The following is a 21,081-nucleotide window of genomic DNA, read 5'->3' on the forward strand; positions in this document are numbered from 1 at the left end:
AGTTAACTTTTACTGAGTTACTACACAGACTTAAATCCTGCCTCCAACTCACTTGTTCTCTGATAGGGACAGATGACCAAGAACACAACAAAAATATGCAGCAGAATCTATAAAGTGCCACTGGGTGTCATGAGAGTGATCACAATTGATTTGGGGGCTCGGTAAAATTTTATGGAAGTAAATGAAATTTAAATTCGACCTGGAATGATTCTTAGGGTTTTAACATTTATTTCATGTTCCTGAGTATTCTTTATGCCAGGAGCTGGAATACAGTTTCTGTATCTAGTTGACGACCTAGCGTCTAACACAGGAGATGATGTGTATTCCTCGAGACCTGGTTAGGGGCAAGTAAACAAAACCAGCTTATGCCACCTTAAACAGAAGAGGCACTTGAATGGCATGTACAGCTGTGAGGCCGAGAAGGGCACCAGGCATAAGTGGGTCTCAGAAATCAAAGAACGTAATCTCTGTTCGGGCCTCCTGTTTTTTCCCCATTACAACTGGGCTTCCTCTATGCGGTGATGGTTAGAAACCATGGTGTGCAAACTGGTCACAGGTGACTTCTGGCTTGCATCATCTCAGCTAGTAGACCTAAAGAAAGAGAGATCTCTTCACCTTCCACAGACACCATCCTGCAAAGAGACGCTGACTGACCTGGTTTGGGTCATGTGCCTATAACTATACCCAGAGAGGCCTGGTGCCACATTTGAGAGCTATACTAGATCCACAATGAATGAAGGCGGGTCAATTTTTTAACTGCAGGGTAAACTTGCTATCAAAGGGAGGGAGAGGCCAGGGAGGAAGAGATGTTGAGAAGATGAACACAACAGATAACCTCTACAAATGTTAACAAAAAACTACAACAAAATGTGCTGTAATAAGAGTGTTTAACACCATAAGATCACTTATAAATGAAGGATTTATGTCATGGAGAGGGCATTCCTGAGGTAGCAAAATAAGTATATAAAGCCACAGAGGTGAGAAAGCACTGGAGATACTTATGGTCCAATTTGGCTCAGCACTGGGCAGGTACCCCTGGTGGCTCAGCTGGTAAAGAATCCTCCTGCAATGCGGGAGACCTGGGTTCGATCCCTGGGTTGGGAAGATCCCCTGGAGAAGGGAAAGGCTACCTGCTCCAGTATTCTGGCCTGGAGAATTCCATGGACTTACTTTATAGTCCATGGGGTTGCAAACAGTTGGATATGACTGAGCAACTTTCACTCAAAAACTCACTCAACTGGGTAGGTATACCCAGAAGTACAGAGGGGGTTGAAGATAATGGAGAAGGTTTTAGAGATATGTCTAAAGTGGTGACTTTACACCCTTTGGGGAAGGGTTTTAATGCAAGGTCAGTCTATACTTAAGTTGGTGGGTTCAAAGGGAGTAATGGGGTAGGAATCATAATTTGAAAATGTTCCCCTGCCAAGCATGGGGGGCACACAACACTGCTCTCTGCATCCCACTCACTGACCCCTGCCTGCCATGTCTCCTCCACCCCCAGAGCCCTGGGCCCCCCAGGAACTTCCCTTGGCCTCTGCCTCTTCAGCTTTAAACTCTCCTGCAGTTCCAATTCCATACCACCTGGGAAAATTCTAACCCAGGACAAGCCCTTCCTCCTGTGCTTTCCCCATATCTGACTCCAGGAGCTGAGCAGTGCTTCAGGGCAAACTGGTGCAAGATACATTCAAGATGGCCAACTTTCAAAGAGCCCTCTGCATGGCCAGACAACTCACCTTTGCTTTTCTGTTTATTTTCTTACATGTTGATCTCAACTCTCTTCTATTATCTTAAACCTTTATCCTCCTTTCTAATCCTCTGCTACCTCCAGCTAGTGGATCTTACTTTTCACTCCAGAGAACTGAATCTTCTCAGCTTCCCACCTCCCTCATCTCTCATTCTCTTCATCAGGCTTTCAGTTCAGTTCAGTTCAGTTGCTCAGTCATGTCCGATTCCCCACGACCCCATGAATCGCAGCACGCCAGGCCTCCCTGTCCATCACCATCTCCTGGAGTTCACTCAAATTCACGTCCATCGAGTCGGTGATGCCATCCAGCCATCTCATCCTCTGCTGTCCCCTTCTCCTGCCTCCAATCCCTCCCAGCATCAGAGCCTTTCCAATAAGTCAACTCTTCGCATGAGGTGGCCAAAGTATTGGAGTTTCAGCTTTAGCATCAGTCCTTCCAAAGAAATCCCAGGGCTGATCTCCTTTAGAATGGACTGGTTGGATCTCCTTGCAGTCCAAGGGACTCTCAAGAGTCTTCTCCAACACCACAGTTCAAAAGCATCAATTCTTCGGCGCTCAGCTTTCTTCATAGTCCAACTCTCACATCCATACATGACCACAGGAAAAACCATAGCCTTGACTAGACGGACCTTTGTTGGCAAAGTAATGTCTCTGCTTTTCAATATGCTATCTAGGTTGATCATAACTTTTCTTCCAAGGAGTAAGCGTCTTTTAATTTCATGGCTGCAGTCACCATCTGCAGTGATTTTGGAGCCCCCCAAAATAAAGTCTGACACTGTTTCCCCTGTTTCCCCATCTATTTCCCATGAAGTGATGGGACCAGATGCCATGATCTTCGTTTTCTGAATGTTGAGCTTTAAGCCAACTGTTTCACTCTCCACTTTCACTTTCATGCAGGCTGTTTAGTTCCTCTTCACTTTTTGCCATAAGGGAGGTACCATCTGCATATCTGGGGTTATTGATATTTCTCCCGGCAATCTTGATTCCGGCTTGTGCTTTTTCCAGCCCAGCGTTTCTCATTATGTACTCTTCATAGAAGTTAAACAAGCAGGGTGACAACATACAGCCTTGAAGTAATCCTTTTCCTATTTGGAACCAGTCTGTTGTTCCATGTCCAGTTCTAACTGTTGCTTCCTGACCTGCATTTCTCTTGCTGTCCCAAGCTAATCCCTGCACCCAGGCTTTGATCTCTGCTGCCCCACCTCAATGTTATGAACCTATGTCCTTAGTTCTCCGGGCACTCTATCTATCAGATCTACCCATCTCAAGCACCTTACCCACCTCAAGCACCTTACCACTGATCCATTCATTCTTATGCAACTACTCTTTCTAAACTCTTTCCCATGAACATCAAACATATTCAACTCTTTCCTCTTACAAAGGAAAAGTCCCAGGTCTTTAGCCCCCTCCAGCCACTACCTTATCTTATTCCTCTTTGAAAGTGAAAGTGAATTCGCTCAGTTGTGTCCGACTCTTAGCAACCCCATGGACTGTAGCCTATCAGGCTCCTCTGTCCATGGGATTTTCCAGGCAAGAGTGCTAGATTGGGTTGCCATGTCCTTCTCCAGGGGATCTTCCCGACCCAGGAATCGAACCCAGGTCTCCTGCATTGCAGGCAGATGCTTTACCGTCTGAGCCACCAGGGAAGCCCTTACAAGCCCTACACCAAGCTTTTTGAAAGACTTATCTGCAGCCACACTCTTTCATTTATTTTCTCCTCTTTCACTTACTCCTCAACCCATGGCATCTGACTTCTCCTGCCATCTTTCATTGAGTAGTTCTTGCCAAGTGAAATCAGTTCAGTTATTCACCTTTAATATTCTTCACTGCTTCCTCCTACTGCAGACTTTATTTTCTTTGCCTCCACAATGCCACACTCTTTCTTTCTTCAAACTTCTCTGTTACCTTTTTATTATAGTAAAATGTAGGTAAAATTTGTGTTTTTAGCTATTTTAAGTGTACAATCCAGTGGTAATAAATACATCTATGATGCTGCACAACTATCACAACCAACTCTTTTCATAACCTTTTAAAATAGAAATTCTGTACCAATTAAGCAATAACTCCCATATCTCCCTTCCCTAGTCCCTGGTAACTTCTAATCTACTTTCTGTCTCTATGAACTGGCCTATTCCAGATACTTTATGTAAGTGTAATTGTACAGTATTTGTCCATTCTGTCTGGCTTATTTCACTTATCATGACATTTTCAAGGCTCATCCATGTTGTAGCATGTAGTAGAAATTTATTTCTTTTTATGAAATTATGAATAATATTCCATTGTATGGATATATCACATCTGTTTATGACCTCTAGTATTGTGTCCACCAGGGAACAGGGGCAAGCAAGTAGCTGTTTGAGTCCTTCTTTGCATTTCTTCTGGATATACACCTAGGAGTGAAATTGCCAAGTCATGTGATAATTTTATTTTAGCCTTTTGAGAAAGCTCCACAGTAGATGTACCATTTTACAATCTCACCTGAAATGTATGAGGGTTCCAATTTCTCCACAACCTCACCAACACATATTATTTTCCGTTCTTTAAATTATAGTCCTTATATTAGTTTGCTTGAGCTGCCATAACAGAATGCCACAGACTGGTTGGCTTAAAGAACAGAAATTTGTTTTCTTACAGTTGTGGAAGCTGGAAGTCCAAGATCAAGATGCCAGCAGGGTTAGTTTCTGACTAGGCCTCTCTTCCTGGTTTGCAGAGAGTACCTTCTTGCCCTGTCCTCACATGGCTTAAAAGACCTCGTGTCTAGTGTCTCTTCTTCTTTATAAGAATATCAGTTCAGTTCAGTTCAGTCACTCAGTTGTGTCCAACTCTTTGCGACCCCATGAATCACAGCATACCAGGCCTCCCTGTTCATCATCAACTCCCAGAGTTTACCCAAACCCATGTCCATTGAGTTGGTGATGCCATCCATCCAACCATCTCATCCTCAGGGCTACTGAATTAGGACTTCATCCTTATTACTTCATTTAACTTCAGTTACCTCTTTAATTACCTCAGATAAGCAGATGATACCACTCTAATAGCAGAAGGTGAAGAGGAACCAAAGAGCTTCTTGATGAGGGTGAAAAAGAAGAGTGAAAAGCTGGCTTAAAACTCAACATTCAAAAAACTAAGATCCTGGTATCCGGTCCCATCACTTCATGGAGAACAGAAGGGGAAAAAGTGGAAGCAGTGACAGATTTTATTTTCTTGGGCTCCAAAATCACCATGGACTGTGACTACAGCCATGAAAATAAAAGACACTTGCTTCTTGGAAGAAAAGCTATGACAAACCTAGACAGCATATTAAAAAGCAGAGACATCATTTTGCCAACAAAGGTCTGTATAGTCAAAGCTATGGTTTCTCCAGTAGTCATGTATGGATGTGAGAGTTGGACCATAAAGAAGGTTGACAGCCAAAGAATTGATGCTTTTGAATTGTGATGCTGGAGAAGACTCTTGAGAGTCCCTTGGACTGCAAGGAGATCAAACCAATCAATCCTAAAGGAAATCAGTCCTGAATATTCATTAGAACAACTGATGCTGAAGCTCTAATACTTTGGCCACCTGATGTGAAAAGCTGACTCACTGGAAAAGACCCTGATGCCGGGAAAGATTGAAGGCAAAAAGAAAAGGAGCAGCAGAAGTGAGACGGTTAGAAAGCATCACTGACTCAGTGGACATGAACCTGAGCAAACTCTGGGGGACAGTGAAGGACAGGGGAGCCTGGTGAGCTGCAGTCCGTGGGGTTGCCAAGAGTCAGACACAACTTAGCGACTGAACAACAAAAGGCCTTATCTCCAAATATAGTTACACTGGGGGTTAGGGCTTCAACCTAGGAATTCTGGGGGACACAAGTCAGCTTAACAGCCCTCCTAGCAGGTGTGAGATGGCCTCTCACTATGGTTTTCTTTAGTAATTTTTCTATCTCCTTTGAAGATTCAACCTCCTCCACTCTTGTTGGTCAGTCTCTAAGTTGTGTCTGACTATTTCGCCCCAGGGACCTCTGTCCATGGGATTTCCCAGGCAAGAATACTGCAGTGGGTAGCCATTTCCTTCTTCAGGGGATCTTCCCAAGTGAAGGATCAAACCCACATCTTCTGCATTGGTAGGTGGATTCTTTACTACTGAGCCACCAGGGAAGCCTTCAACCTCCTCTATCCAGGCATTAAATGCTGGAGATGTCAAGACTTGGCCAGAAGCCCTATCCTCTTTCATCCCACACTTTCTAGGCCATCGCGTTCTCCTCTGCAATTTCAGATACATGTCTGCGACTCCCAATTTTAGAACTCAGGACTCTCTTTGAATTCCAGACTCCTATAACCAACTCTATTCAATATTTAGATGCTTTATGTATTTGTACACATTTAAATAAACTCTTCTATAGTGCCCACTATGTGACAGGCACTGTTTTAAGTTCTTTAAATTAGCTCATTCGCTCCTCGTAAGAACTCTATGAGAAAGGTAATATTCCTAGTTACAGGTGAGGAGACTGAGGCTGAATGATTTACATTAACTTGTGTGCACTCCCACAGCTGGTAAATAGCAAAGCTAGGTCACTCCAGAGCAGATGGTTCTGTCCCGTAGTCCACGCTCTCGGTCGTTTTGCTATACTGCTTCTCAAATAGCCCCTTCAGCTCCATTCGTTCAGGGTCAAATTTCTGATTTTCAGGCCTATATTAGTTTGCTATGGCTACTGTAACAAAGTTCCACAAATTGAGTAGTTTAAATAACATAAAAGTATTGCTTCACAGTTTTGGAGGCTAGAAGTCCAAAATCAAGGTGTTGGCGGGCTTCGTCCCTTCCGAGGGTGTTGAGAAATAATCTGTTTCATGCCTCTGGCCCAGCTTCTGGTAACCTCAGGCATTCCTTGGCTTATCAATGGTGTTCTTCCTGTGCTTTCACATGATCTTCCCTCTGCACATATGTGTGTCCAGATTCTCTGCCTTTTTTTTAAGCTGTGCTTTGTGGCTTGTAGGATCTCAGTCCCCTGACCAGGGGTTGCATCTGGGCCCTCGGCAGTGAGAGTGGGAAGTCCTAACCACTGGACTGCCAGGGAATTCTTTCCCCTTTTTAAAAGAACATCGAGTCACTTTGGATTAAGGCCCGCCCTAACGATCTCATTTTAACTCTGTAAGCAAATAAGGTCACATTCTTTAACCTAATAGAAAGACTAAAGTCCTCACCCTGAGACCTACATTCAGAGGTACTGGGGTTAGGACTTTAGCCTATCTGTTTTGAGGGCACACAATTCAACGGATAACAATTTCCAAACCTGGCCTACCATGGTTCCCTAGCTCAGTGAATACCTCAATCATTTGTCCAAGTCCTAGGAGTCATCCTGGCACTTCATTTCCGTCACCCCCATGCCCAGGGCCCCGCCGAGTCCTGTTACGGTGCGTGAATCACTCTTAAGATCTTCCCTGCCCTTCATCTCTACTGCCACCATCGCAAGTTGTGAGCTCACTCTCTCACCTGGACTTCCATAACAGCCTCGAGCTGGTCTCCACCCCTTCCATTCAGCCTCCATACTGTGCCCACAGTAAACTTCCCAAATAGTTCTGACATCTGACTTGGGTCCACCCCTATCCTCATTCCCTCCCTGCATGAAAACTCTGTTGGTTTCCCACTTGCTGTTAAGATACAAACCAAAATCCTTACCCTGACCCATAAAGCCTTCCCCGTTGACCCTGGGCCCGCTCCTGGCTCCTGTCCTTCCACCAGTCCTGTCCTCTGCTGCATGTCTCTTGGTTCCCTGGATGAGCCTTGCTCCCTCCCAGCATGAGCAGGGAGGGCACTTTGCCCACAGTGTCTTCTGCTTAAATGTGCTCTCCAGTTCTTACTCTCCTCTCTAATCTCCTCCTTTGTCTTTCAGATACTGTCCCTTTCTTGAGGAAGCCTTCTTGGCTCTCAAAGTTGACTGAGTTTCCTCCACTATATTCTCTTATTGAACTGGGTTCCTTTTCTTTGCAGCTCTTCCTCCATTTGGATTAGGCTCATTTGTGTTTGATTTTTTCTCAGTGGCCCCCACCAAAGTATAAGCTCCATGGAGGAAAGATCCATTCTGCTCACTATGGCAGCCACGGTGCCTGTCATAGGCCACACATCCAGTACATATTTGTTGAGTGGACGAATAGAGAACTGGTTAGTCTCCATTTGCTGCTATTTGATTCACTCTGAGAAAGGAAGCTGACCTCTGCAGATTTCAGACTTGGGGCTGGCTGGCTTCTGAGTCTGAGCAGAGGACTGTACCAGCAGATCAGAGAGAAAGAGAAGAGAGGCATCAGGCTGCCTGCCTCCTGACTTAGGAGCTGACTATAGCTCCTAAGGAATGGCAGCTCTGGAACAAGCTGGCCCTAGGAGTGCTCATTGCTTCCCACTGTTGCTAGTTTCTGAATGTCTCTGCATTACTTAAAAATTTTTTTTACTGTGCCCACAACTCCGTGAGTAGTTCTCCTTTGACCCTAGCTGTAACAGATAGAGATCAGTTTTAAGTCTATTGTCCAAGCAGCAGGGAGTAAGGGCCTGAACAGGGGAGACACTCAGAAAAGAAAGATGGGGATAGATTATGATAAATAAGCTCAACAAACTTTAGTAACCGAGTCCACATATGAACTATACTTTCTGACAGAAGGCATTATATTTCACTTGTTCTTTATGTCAATGCCTAGCTTGTAGTAAGTACTCAATAAATATTGGTGAAATGATTGACTGGAAGGGTCGAAGACAATTCCATATTTCAATCTTGGGTGATTCCTCTTAAAGAGAGGAAAAGTCTGGTTCATTTGCAAGCAGCAGTTAAAGTACCAGCAAGAAAGACACAGAATGATACTGAAGAAAGAGTGTGGACCCGAAGTCCAACCTTCCCACTTGATCTTGGGTAAACGACTTGAGATTCTTCTTTGAGATTGTTTCATTATTTGTAAAATGGGAATAAAAATCCCCAACTCACAGTGCTGCTAAGAGGAATACTTGAGATCATATGTATAGAGCATATATCCACCCTGAGAGGGCCCTTAACCTTCACATCATATACTGAGATGTGACACAGAGATCCAAAAACATCAGGGACCATTCCCAGGGTTTGCCTTTGAAGCTGTTCCTTGTCACCATGAACCAAGTCCTTAGTTACCTGTGTGTGTTGTACTTTTTCCCAGACTCTCACTGTGGATTTTTAAAATCTTACTTCCATCTGCGTTTTGTGTAATTCTAGCAGGTTACAACTTGTGCTCTCATTACTCAGTAGATTCTACTTTAGCCTTTAGGACTCTGGACTCCCCGGGGTGGACATGAGCCTTCCTCCTTGTATTGTGTATTCACTTTGAGCACTTGAGACCATCAGGAATACACTGACCCTGTAGCAGAGATGGAATTCAGACTCAAACATTCCTTTCACCCCTGGTGCCCTTTGTGTCTTCTCAAAATGTCTCTAGACCAACTCCTATTGGTCTCAAAGATATAATTTCCCCCATCCAACTAGACAGTTGGCATCGTATTTCAGTCCCAAAATGGTTGTTCCCAACACTGTACTGGATTTGCTGAAATAACCATGAATGTTTCCCCAGAAGTTGTGGGAACTGGGCAGACAAGACGAAGAAGTTCCCTTTCAAGATATTTATAATTCAAATGACCTCTGTTGACCTGCTACCCAGAATTAACCTTCCCTTCTAACCCAGATGAGTTGATTTCCTATTGTTTTGTCACCCCTTTCTCCTTTAAGGCATTCCTGTAAGACTAGTCTTTGAAAGAATCTTACATATCCGGTTTTATTTTAGTGCTCCAGGCCTCAGGATTCAAGAACATTTTTCATCACGCAGTTTACTCTGGTTGAACATTCACAACTTCTCACACATGCTGCTTCTCTAAGATTACCAAGGCAAAGTTAGTGACTTCAAATTGAGAATGCATGCTTTAAAGATGCAAATATTGAATATTTTAAATATGCATTAAATAGGTTGTAATAGTAAGACTCATGGAAGCCCATGAAATTTAGCATGGAGGAAAAACAAAAAGGTATGTATTCAGTCTTCATTTGACACATACAACTCATTCTTTCCTACAATTTCCTTATTTCCAGATTTCTTAGTCATAGTATCTTAGGGTTACCTAAAAATGTTCCTGCTACATCATGGAAATATTTGCATTCTAACCAAATAATTTCAGAGCTTCTCAAAAGCTGAGGGAGATCCTGGCTGCTTCCATTATTTTTTGAGGTCCCCAGAATATTAAACTTATTTTTTCTGGCTACACTGCATGGCTTGTGAGATTTTAGTTTCCTGACCAGGCATCAAACCCATGCCCTCTGCAGTAAAAGCATGGAGTCCTAACCACTGGACTGCCAGGGAATTCCCAAACTGTTTTTCCCTAATAAAAATTGGTGATGTTTTAAATGTCCACATTTTAACAATTGATGCCTTTCACACACAAAAAATTATGACGCAAGACAGTTGTGCTAGTCAGAAGATAGTTAAAAGATTTAACTTTTAACACAAAAGGTGATGTAGTTTAGTCAGGGATCTCAATTTTGAATTTGTATCAGGGGTGTCTTCTTTCAACCACTCTATCAGAATATTTTTGTGTAACCTCCTTTGGAGGTGAGTCAAAAGCCCAAATTCCAGGCCTTTCGTAAACATGGAGCCTGAGCCAGATAGCCTTCCAGCTCTGTGTCCTTTCCTCCTCCTCCTTCTCTCACTCACATTATTATTTAGTAATACACCATGAATTAAAGATGACGATCAGCAAGCCTTATCCACTTATTCAGTGGTGTAAAGAAAAACTTTGAACAATCCTAGCTTGGGGAAATGCAACAAAGGGCAACTTCTAAGACTAGTTTCCCCCCCAAAATGTAGAAGCCTAGGTTTTTCTGAGCTGATTTTTTTAGGTGTTGGCTTGACATGTCTTGTTTAGATCACAAACTCTTTACAAAGAAACTACTTATTTTGAGCTATTACTAAAAATAGCAATGAATATTATTGAGTAATTCCTATTTAAACTATTTAAGACTTAAACAGGAAAACAATTTTCCATTCATGATATGGGCAGCACTAACATTTATGCACATATGTTTCTAGCTGTGGGAATATCCTGTACTCCATGATCCTGAATAGACACCATCACTGTCATTGAACGTATAATATACACATATATGTACATAAGTAAACATTCAGGTGATTGCCTTTGACTTAAAAAGTGCTGTCTCAATTTTAGCAGCCCAGAAAAGATAACCCGACCGTCTTCATGTAATTTGTAGCTGGAACCACCCTTTTGTTAGACAAGCGGGCTATTCTATGGTGTCAACAGAAATCAGATGCAGGTGGACTTAGGTCAGCAGCCACCTCGCCCGGGAACTACTGGGTCAGTGGGACACTGGAAGGGAGACGGTGGAGGGTGCAGCAGACCCTAAAAGCAGCAGCTGAAAGGTGTAGGGACCGCGGTCTTCCTAAGAGGCTGAGAAATCTCATCGTAACCCCATTTGCTCCAGGCCAGCCCAGGTACAAAGTGGATTAATGAAGGTGAAGCAGACTGGGGCTGAAGGTGAGCTCCTGCTTTTTCAAAGTGAGAAGGAGACAAGTGGAGATGTAATTTCAGCAGAGATGGCAAAACAGTGTGGAGAAAAGAGCATTTAGAGAATAAAGGGAATTGACAAATATATTCCCTTAATAAATACTCAGAGAAGCCATTTCAAATGTCAGCCTCCTTGCTGATAGATTTAAAAGGTTATTAAACAAGTAGCAACTATTTATTGTTTCTTTTAAGTGACACATTTTTGAGCTTGTTTGATCTTCTTAACAAAACCCAGAATGCCCCCCCACCCCCGCAATAAATACACTGCACTGAATTCATGATTGCCTCACAATTTCCTCATCACATAGACCCAAAAGGTCAAGTGGCCTCCTGTGTTGTTTTTTTCTGAAAATGGAACTGTCTTTTCAACAGATACAATTGGTGAGTTGAAAACAATGAAAAGAAAAATACATCCAGTTGAAAAAAACCATGAGATCCCAAACACTGAACTTTATCATCTACTTCAGTAACATAAGCGGTAGTTTATCTAGATGGGAGTTACCACCCAGTATTATAGTCATTCTGAATAATACAAACACAAGTTATAATTACTTGAAATGTTAACTGTTTTTACTAAGATGGTTGCAAAACTGTTTTTTGTTGTTTACTTATTTGCTTTTGTAACTGGAAATCTAGATTACAACTTTCAAGTGCTCTATGGACCAACCTTTTGATGCAAAGTTAGGGGCTTTATTTAGAATAAACTAGGAGGTCTTTTTTTTTAATGCTGAAATTAGGATTCCATTGCTCATAAAAGTTACAAGATTTTGTATCACCATTTGCAGGTCTTCTCCCCCTAGAATTTCTCTCATTTCTCTTTAACAACAAAAAAGGAAAGGAATACAATCTTGAGGAAAAGTGCGATTGTTCACCGAGACAAAGCCAGTCGTTCTCTGAAGTTAAGCAGAGACTGTGCGGCACAGAGCAGACTGGCAATTATTTGGTTTTAATTCCTGAACTTGAAATTAAAATGAGAAATGGTCTCTTTCAGAGTCTAAAGAAAAATCCCACTGGTGTAGAAACTTGGGCAGGGGTAAACGAGGGGTCTCTGGTTGTGCCAGTCAGCTCTCTGGGGAGCAGGTGCTGACAGAGGGAAGTGGGGCGGGGTTTCTGGGGAGTAAGGGCTGAGAAACAAAAGGGAGGGAAGCCGTCTGACCCAGGCTTCATTTTGACAAAGGCTTTGTCAAAATGAGGGGCACTCTGCCTGGTCAGTACAGGGGCCCTCTGTCTGGTGGAAGTAGCTGGGCCCTGGCCACCGCCTGCCTCAGTCACTGCTGTGGCTGCCCTGGGAAGAGCCAGACCTCACTCCAAAGCCCGGAGTGGCCGGGGCAGGTCTGGGGAGAGCACATTATCCCATTATGGGAGCACCGGCCCGGCCTCCAGCATCCTGCTAGACCCAGTTCCATCCCCCTTCTAGGGGAGCCTTTGCTTTCCCTCCCAAACCCCTCAAATCTTCCGTGATCTTCACCTCCTCCCTATCCCTAGGAAAAGTCGAGGTTCTTCTCACTTCCTTATGCAGAGCACTTCAGTGTGATAAAAATACCTTTTGTTTCTCAGTGGGAGGAGTCATCTCTTCTATTCAAAGAGGGCTGCCTGGCATTTTCACTGGATATGTTATATATACACATATTAAGCCACTCCCTGAGTATGAGAAAATGGTTGTGGCAATTCTTGCTCTAAGCAGCACTTTCCCCTTTTTAATTGTAAACAGAAATAACTGGGGATGGGGAGAGCACGGGGTGAAATCTGAGAGCAAAAGCTGAGTTTACTGCGCAGGGCGCCTGCCCACTTGACTTCTCACTTTCTAAGCTCACCTTTGGGGCTAAGGGTTTACTTCCCTCAGAGACTGGTTTAGGGTGGTTTAGACTGTTAGAAGCTAAGAGTGACTTTCTTAAATATTTGTGACTAAACAGAATTAGGGAATCAAACAACATTCTTTGCTTCCAGTTGACATTTGATAAATGTTGCTTCTGCTACTTAATTGATAATTAATTCTGTTGAGAGCAGGAATTTTACTCCACAAACTCAAAAGTGCAAAAATATCATATTCTTGATTTGTTTAAAACCAAATGAGACCCCTAGGTTTTTCCTATATTGAAATTCTGGAGACTTATTGATATGTATTATTTTAAAGATGGCCTATTTTGTAGGAGAGGAGCTTAGAGGTAGGATTTTTAGGTCAAAAGGTCAGTGTATTCTGCAATTGGACATACAGTTCCACATAGGATCCCACACTCAGAAGTTTGAGAGCACCTGGTTATCTACACCCTCACCAGCCTGGAAGTTATCAATCTTTTCAACTTTTGCCAAGCAGATGGGCAAAAATTCAATTTTGTTATGATTTTAATTTGCATTTCCCTGGCTACTGGCAAGATTGAGCAACTTGTTATGTTTATATGGCACCTGCACTTCCTTTGATCTACTGGGTCACCTGTCTTATTGATTTCTAAAAAGCCTTATGTAAGTAAGGGCTCTTAACTCTGTGTGTGTGTGTGCTGCAGATACATTGATAGTTAACTAATCACTTGTTTTTTGACTGGTTGTGGGTTAAAAAGACACAGACCCTACTCTCAGCTCATATTCCAATGGGGGCATCAGCTGAAAGACAGAGAATGATCATAGAACTTGACAGAGCTGTACCCGAGGGGCACGTCTAATATCTGTAGCAGGCAAAATTTGCTTTTGCATTAGTATTACTTTTTAATGATGAAAACAATGTAACTTCATTGAAGGCCACAGCATACTTTTATCATGAAGTCAGACAAAACGATGACCACTGCAGGATTTTGCCAGAGCTTGACCACTCATAAACTTATTTAACTTCTACCACTTCTCATATGTCCCCTCTCAACCTACCACTCCCAAATTCCATTCTTCCTTAGAGTGTTTCTACCCACCCTTCTATTTTCAAAGGAATGGTATGTTAGTTTGTGACAGAGATTTTTTTTTGTAGATCTCCAATAAGTCTTAGACTCTTTAATACACATGTTAAAACCATCAGAGAAGATTTAGTTTCTTGAAATAGTTGACTATGCACAAAGAAGTTTTAGACTTTATATTTTAAAATAGGAGGGCCCATTTTCCTATGTAGTATTAACTCATTTAACATATTTTGATTGCTTACCCCCTATATCGGAGAAGGCAATGGCACCCCACTCCAGTACTCTTGCCTGGAAAATCCCATGGACGGAGGAGCCTGGAAGGCTGCAGTCCATGAGGTCGCTGAGGGTCGGGCACAACTGAGCGACTTCACTCACCCTCTATATACCAGGCACTGTTTTAAAAACTGAGGAAAAAATCCAACTGTGGATATAATATTACATCTGCATGCTCATGGGACTTATGTGTTAGTTGAAGCAGAGAAAGGCATTAAATCAGTATAAACATAGTTTATAATGTCAGGTACATAGTATAAAAAAAAATAAGATAGCTTAAGAGGAGTGTTATGGGATGAATTGTGTCCCCTCAAAAAGATGTTAATTCTCAGTACCTGTGGATGTGACCTTATTTGAAAATAGGATCTTTGCAGATGATCAAGTCAAGATGAGGTCATTGGAGGAAGCCCTAATCCAATATGACTGGAGTCCTTACAAAAAGGGGAAGTTAGGACACAGTGACAGACACACACACAGGGTGAATGTCATGTGAAGATGAAGGCTGAGATTTGGATGGTGCTTCTATAAGCCAAAGGATGCCAATGAGTGCCAGCAAGCCACTGGAAGCTAGGAGCAAGGTATGGAACAGGTAGTCCCTCACAGCTTTCAGAACAAACCAACTCTGCCAACATCTTGATCTCAGACTTCTAGCTTCCAGAATTGTGAAACGATACATTGCCGTTGAATTGAGACATCCACTTTGTGGTACTTTGTTATGGAACCCTTAGGAAACTAATACAAAGAGGAAAAGTAAGATTTTAAGATGGGATGATGAGGGAAGTTCACATGTGAACAGAGAACAGAATGTAGTCAAGCAGATAAACTGGGAGAAGCATGTACCAGACAACGGAATGTCAAATGCAAATAACCTCTGGTGGCAGCATGCTTGGCTCTTGTAAGGATCACCAGGGTCAGGATTCCTGATGCACAGTGAGCGAAAGGCAGGGAGAGTGGGAGGAGGTAAGGTCAGACCGTGTAGAGATCTACTGGCCATGACGTGTGGACAGTTGGCTTTTTTCTGGGCACCATAAGAAGCAATTGGAGGACTGTAGGCAGATACATGATGTCATTGGTGTCACAAGAAGCAAATTTAGTTTCCTGTTAAGCAGAAAACAAGGTTGAGTTTGGTATCTGTATTAGCCAGTGCTCTTGGAATTGTAAGTAACAGAGGTTCAACTCAAACTTGACTAAACAAGGGAGGGAACTTAACTAGATCACATAACTGAAAAGCCCAGGAGTAGTTTAGGCAGGGAGGGGGATCAGCTCTGATCATCAAAGATCTGTTTCATGCTTTCCCTCTTTCAGCTCTGCTTCCTGTATGTTGACGTCCCTCGCAGACAGGTTTTTTGTCATTATGTGGCAAAAGGACCTTTCGCAGCTCGAGACGTTCATACTTTTTGGTACTGGAAATCCCAATATATATATAGTCCTACAATAAGTAGTGGTGATTTCTGAAGACAGTTTTTTGATCAACTGGCTTGGATCATGTGTCTACCTCTTTGGCAAGGGAGCCCACGCACGGACTGAATGATACAGTGTATGAGAAGCATCCACCAACAGGAAGAGCGATGTCAGAGCCACCATGCTGCCCAGCTTCAGAACTCTAATTCGTGATGTAGTGTATGTGAACGGGACCTCCTGGAGTCCGGGAGTGCACAACCCCAGAGAGGTCACACATGGTGGCCCTTGGTTCTGTAACCTAAAGAATGGCAAAGGAAGTTGGGCAGGCAAAACCAGCAGGTATCCCCTAGTACATCTCATTATAACTTTAAGAAAGGACTTTTTTTTTTAGGACTGTTTATGGCAAGTTCTTCAGAGAAGGCAATGGCACCCCACTCCAGTACTCTTGCCTGGAGAATCCCATGGATGGAGGATCCTGGAAGGCTGCAGTCCATGGGGTCGCTGAAAGTCGGACACGACTGAGCAACTTCACTTTCACTTTTCACTTTCATGCATTGGAGAAGGAAATGGCAACCCACTCCAGTGTTCTTGCCTGGAGAATCCCAGGGACGGGGGAGCCTGGTGGTCTGCCGTCTATGGGGTCGCACAGAGTCGGACACAACTGAAGCGACTTAGCAACAGCAGCAGCAGCAACATGACAAGTTTTTGGCTGGGTTTTTGCCTTCTTGGAACAAAACATGACTCATAAAATGCAAATCTACAGTAGATAAATAAATAGATTTATTTTAATTTGTCTAGGGACATCCTCTTAAATTTAAGGAACACCAATAATCCACCTTTGATAACAGTACTATAAATGGAATTATAATTCATAAGTGCAATGGCTCTTCCTTTCTAAGAACTTCACACATTCATTTATTTCATGACTATTGGTTGGGCCCCTGATACTGATAAGGAATTCAAACATAGTGGGGGAACAAAACAAAACTGATTTCTGTCCTCATGGGTGAGATCGACATTGGACAATGAACTTGGATATAAATATATACTTTATGTTGTGATAACTCTGGGGCTTCCCTGGTAGCTCAGACCGTAGAGAGTCTGCCTGCAATGCAGGAGACCTGGGTTTGATTCCTAGGTCAGGAAGATCCCCTGGAGAAGGAAATGGCTACTCACTCCAGTATTCTTGCCTGGAGAATCCCATGGACAGAGGAGCCTGGCAGGGGGTCCCAAAGAGTCAGACATAACTGAGAAACTAACACACACAGAATTATTATAAAGGAAAAGAACTGGGTTCTATCAGAGAGAATTGACAGGAGGTGGGGGTTAATTTAGACTCGGATCAGAGATTTATCTGAGGTTGTGACATTAAAGCAGTTGGCTGAAGGATAAATAGGAATTAGCCAGATGAAGAGTGGGAGAGGCAGGCAGAGTATTCAGGCTGAGGGACCAGTATGTGTGAGGGCCTTGAGGAATTGTGGGTTTCACCAGACATCCCTGGCCAGGCCCAGGGACACTATCCCAGACATTTCCATTTCCACTGATTGTTGCTTTCCATAATATTTCAAATTACACTAAATTACACACATTCCCTTTTCATCATTACATGGTAGAATGAAAGCTTAGATTTCCCCCTCTGATGTATAAATATTTGTATATACTAGTGTACTAATGTATGAGGATCACAAGCTGATCAAAAGTCATCAGAAGGAGGATCACAAGCTGATCAAAAGTCATCAGAAGGTAGAAGTTATTAAAGGAGGACTGTAATTATTTCATGCTGACAATATGTTTTCAAGTGTTTCTTAGTAATTTAGCATTTCAGTTTCTATAACTTTGTGGCAGAAAAGAAGATGATGAAAAGATTTAGAAAACAAGCACAGACAGGAGTTTAATATTTAAAGGGAATTATCTGAAGTTCTCTCCTGGCATCTGCTAAGTGAAGGAGAGAAACCTGGGTGCTAGCCGCTGGTGAGGAGGTAAAGCTTAGATGTCATGGTTCAAGACTTGATTAATCAGAATCCCGAAAGAAAATAGATGGCCCACTCAGAAGAAGCTAAATTGGGATGTTTTATATACAAAGGGACTGTTTTCAAAGCTGTATGTGTGCAGGCTTACGGCACTTCTTAATGAGTCTATAATACCCAGGCCCACAGAGATGAGGAGTAGAGATGTTTCCTGGACCCAAGAGATAGAGAGGGACAGACACACAGAGTCGTGTATCACTGCCACTCTATATGAGAGAAGCAATGACCTTTAGTCGAGGGACACTGCCAGCTGGAGGCAACTTTATAGGAAGGAAACAGAAGGGTGAAGCAACCTGACCTTCTTCTTCCCTTCCTCTGACTTCTAGTTGAACCCAACCAGAAGGCAGAGTCATGAGCATCCACTGCTGTGGTCCATACAGATCAATATTCCAGGAAGAGTGCAGGATGAAGAAGAGAATGAGGAGATCTGACCCTAAGGAGGAAACAGGTATTTTGCTACAGTTCTCAAGAGGCTTTCCACCAACCCCCAGGTACACAGCTAGTCAGCACCATGCTGCTTGGAATCCATCCAGTTCTTGTTGACCATGCTTCATCGTCATGAATGTGCAAGGATGTGTATTAAAAAATACCAAAAGTGCTTATCTGCTGATTCCTAGGATACCTTGCAAACTGGACAAGTAGTATCAACTCCTGCTTTTAAAGATTTAGACCTATCTGCCTTTTTTTTTTTTAACTGCAAGCCAGTCAACCCCTAAAAATATACAGCCCACAGACTTCTGCAATCAGGTGCCCTTGGAACAATTCCCTAATTAAGTGATGAGATCCTTGAAGAAAGACATTTCTATCATACTGCTATCATTTTCATTACTCATCTTGGTTTTTAAATATCACAGAAATTTTCAAATATGAAAAATAGTATAAAGATAATGTATACTCATATCTGCTACCCTAATTTAGAAAATGTTAATATTTTGATGTTTCAGAAATTTTAAATAAAGTATCACAGAGTGGAAGGCTTCTTGTCACTTATTATCTCTACTCATTCAATAACTTTCATTTTAAAAACACATATTGAGCAACGACTTGCTGCTGCTGCTTAGTCGCTTCTGTTGTGTCCGAATCTCTGCGACGCTATGGACTATAGCCTGCCAGTTTCCTCTGTCCATGGGATACTCCAGGCAAGAGTACTTAGAGTGGGTTGCCATGCCCTCCTCCAGGGGATCTTCCCAACCCAGGGATCCAACCTGGGTCTCCCACATTGCAGGCATATTCTTTACCGCTGAGCCGCCAGGGAAGCCTGAGCAACTACTTGCTGCTGCTGCTGCTAAGTCGCTTCAGTCGTGTCCGACTCTGTGCGACCCCATAGACGGCAGCCCACCAGGCTCCCCCGTCCATGGGATTCTCCAGGCAAGAACACTGGAGTGGGTTACCATTTCCTTCTCCAATGCATGAAAATGAAAAGTGAAAGTGAAGTCTCTTAGTCGTGTCCGACTCTTAGCGACCCCATGGACTGCGGCCCACCAGGTCCCTCCGTCCATGGGAGTTTCCAGGTAAGAGTACTGGAGTGGTGTGCCATTGCCTTCTCTGGAGCAACTACTTACTCTACTACAAATCTAGGCAGTAAAAACAAGTAAGACTGAGACTTGTTTCCTTTACTCAAGGTGCTCCCGATCTAGTAGAGTGGGAGCAGACAAGGAGACACCTGGGAAGAAGATGTGTGGGAGTGGAAAAGAATTTAGATCCCTCGACTGAGCAACTAAGAACTACCCAGATCCCACACACAGGTAAAGATGCTCATTAAATATAAATTGTATTGAACTGATCTTGGAAGTTGTGGTTGCAAAACCTAATGCAAGTGTCAAAAGAGAAGAGAAGAAGAAACAGGAGGAGATGGAGAATGAAGGCCAGAAGAGAAAGAAGGGGCATCATAAGCTCTTGGGCTCCTAACTATTTACCTCTACGGCACACTCCATGGGCATTGTTCACAGAGACATCTTCCCCCACCCCTCACCCTTCAAGGGCGCTTGATTTAGGGGCTGTGGCTCAGGAAGGAATTGGCAGTCTTTGGTACAAAACTGAAACTCCATTCTTTTCTCTCCCACGTTGGAATGCCTTTATCTTAGGGATAACCTGGCATCATCCCTAAATATATTGAAAAGCAAGATATTTTCAAAGTTTGGTTCTTTAATTCTGATTCAAAATACTTTGTGCAGAGACAATCCACCTTAACCACATGGCAACTATGACAGGTCTTGTCTGTGACTTGTGGAGGGGCCACCGTCTATTTTCTTTCTTTGCAGACATGACTTTGTGGAGCATTCAGCAGTTATTATCCCTAAAATGGTTGATGGTCTATTTGTGGTAGGTTGGTGAGAACAGAGAGAAGCAAACAAACCAGTAGCTTCTGCATTGAAAACTTGGCAATACACAGCCGCAGTGGAAACTGAAGAGCGTAATGGATAAAGCCACAATTGCACTAACACAGTGACAGCTCAGTTCAGTCGCTCAGTTGTGTACGACTCTTTGAGGCCCCATGAACCGCAGCACGCCAGGCCTCCCAACTCCCAGTTGGCCATCACCAACTCCGGAGTCCAGCCAAACCCATGTCCATTGAATCGGTGATGCCATCCAACCATCATGAGATGGTTGTCGTCCCTCTGTCGTCCCCTACTCCTCCTGCCCTAAATCTTTCCCAGCATCAGGGGCTTTTCAAATGAGTCAGCTCTTCACATCAGGTGACCAAAGTATTGGAGCTTCATCTTCAAAATCAGTCCTTCCAATGAACACCCAGGACTGATCTCCTTTAGGATGGACTGCTTGGATCTCCTTGCAGTCCAAGGGACTCTCAAGAGTCTTCTCCAACATCACAGTTCAAAAGCATCAATTCTTTGGCACTCAGCTTTCTTTATAGTCCAATCCTCACGTCCATACATGACTTCTGGAAAAACCATAGCTGACAACTTTGCCTCTAAGTGTTTCTTTTTTGTTTGTTTTCTACTTTTTTGTTTTGGTTGCACCTCTCAACATGTGAGACCCTAGTTCCCTGTGCTGCGCTGTGCTAAGTCACTCAGTTGTGTCCTTCTCTTTGCGACCCTATGGATGGTAGCCTGCCAGGCTCCCTGCCACATCTCTTATGTCTCCGGCCTTGGCAGGTGGGTTCTTCACCACCAGCGCCACCTGGGAAGCCCCCTAGTTACCTGACCACAGGTCAAACTGCACCCCCTGCAGTGGAATA

General features: G+C 43.3%; 1 long non-coding RNA gene across 3 annotated transcripts in view; it reads left to right on the top strand.

Annotated features, from left to right (window-relative positions):
- The window catches only part of LOC147359056 (uncharacterized), a 124,795-nt gene extending 104,783 nt beyond the window's left edge, over positions 1–20,012 (top strand). The window contains exons 4-5 of one of the 3 annotated variants that reach the window (XR_015140493.1): positions 18,212–18,333; positions 19,508–20,012. This is a non-coding gene — a long non-coding RNA (uncharacterized LOC147359056). Of the gene's footprint in view, positions 1–16,249; positions 18,860–19,507 lie in introns of those variants that run through there. The other 2 variants (XR_015140494.1, XR_015140492.1) reach the window with 2 other exon arrangements.
- The last annotated feature ends 1,069 nt before the right edge of the window (positions 20,013–21,081 follow it).

This window comes from Bos grunniens, chromosome 14, assembly GCF_055505025.1.
Source record: "Bos grunniens cultivar Pamir isolate PY7600 chromosome 14, Bosgru_T2T1.0, whole genome shotgun sequence".
In the NCBI taxonomy this organism is placed as follows: Eukaryota; Metazoa; Chordata; class Mammalia; order Artiodactyla; family Bovidae; genus Bos; species Bos grunniens.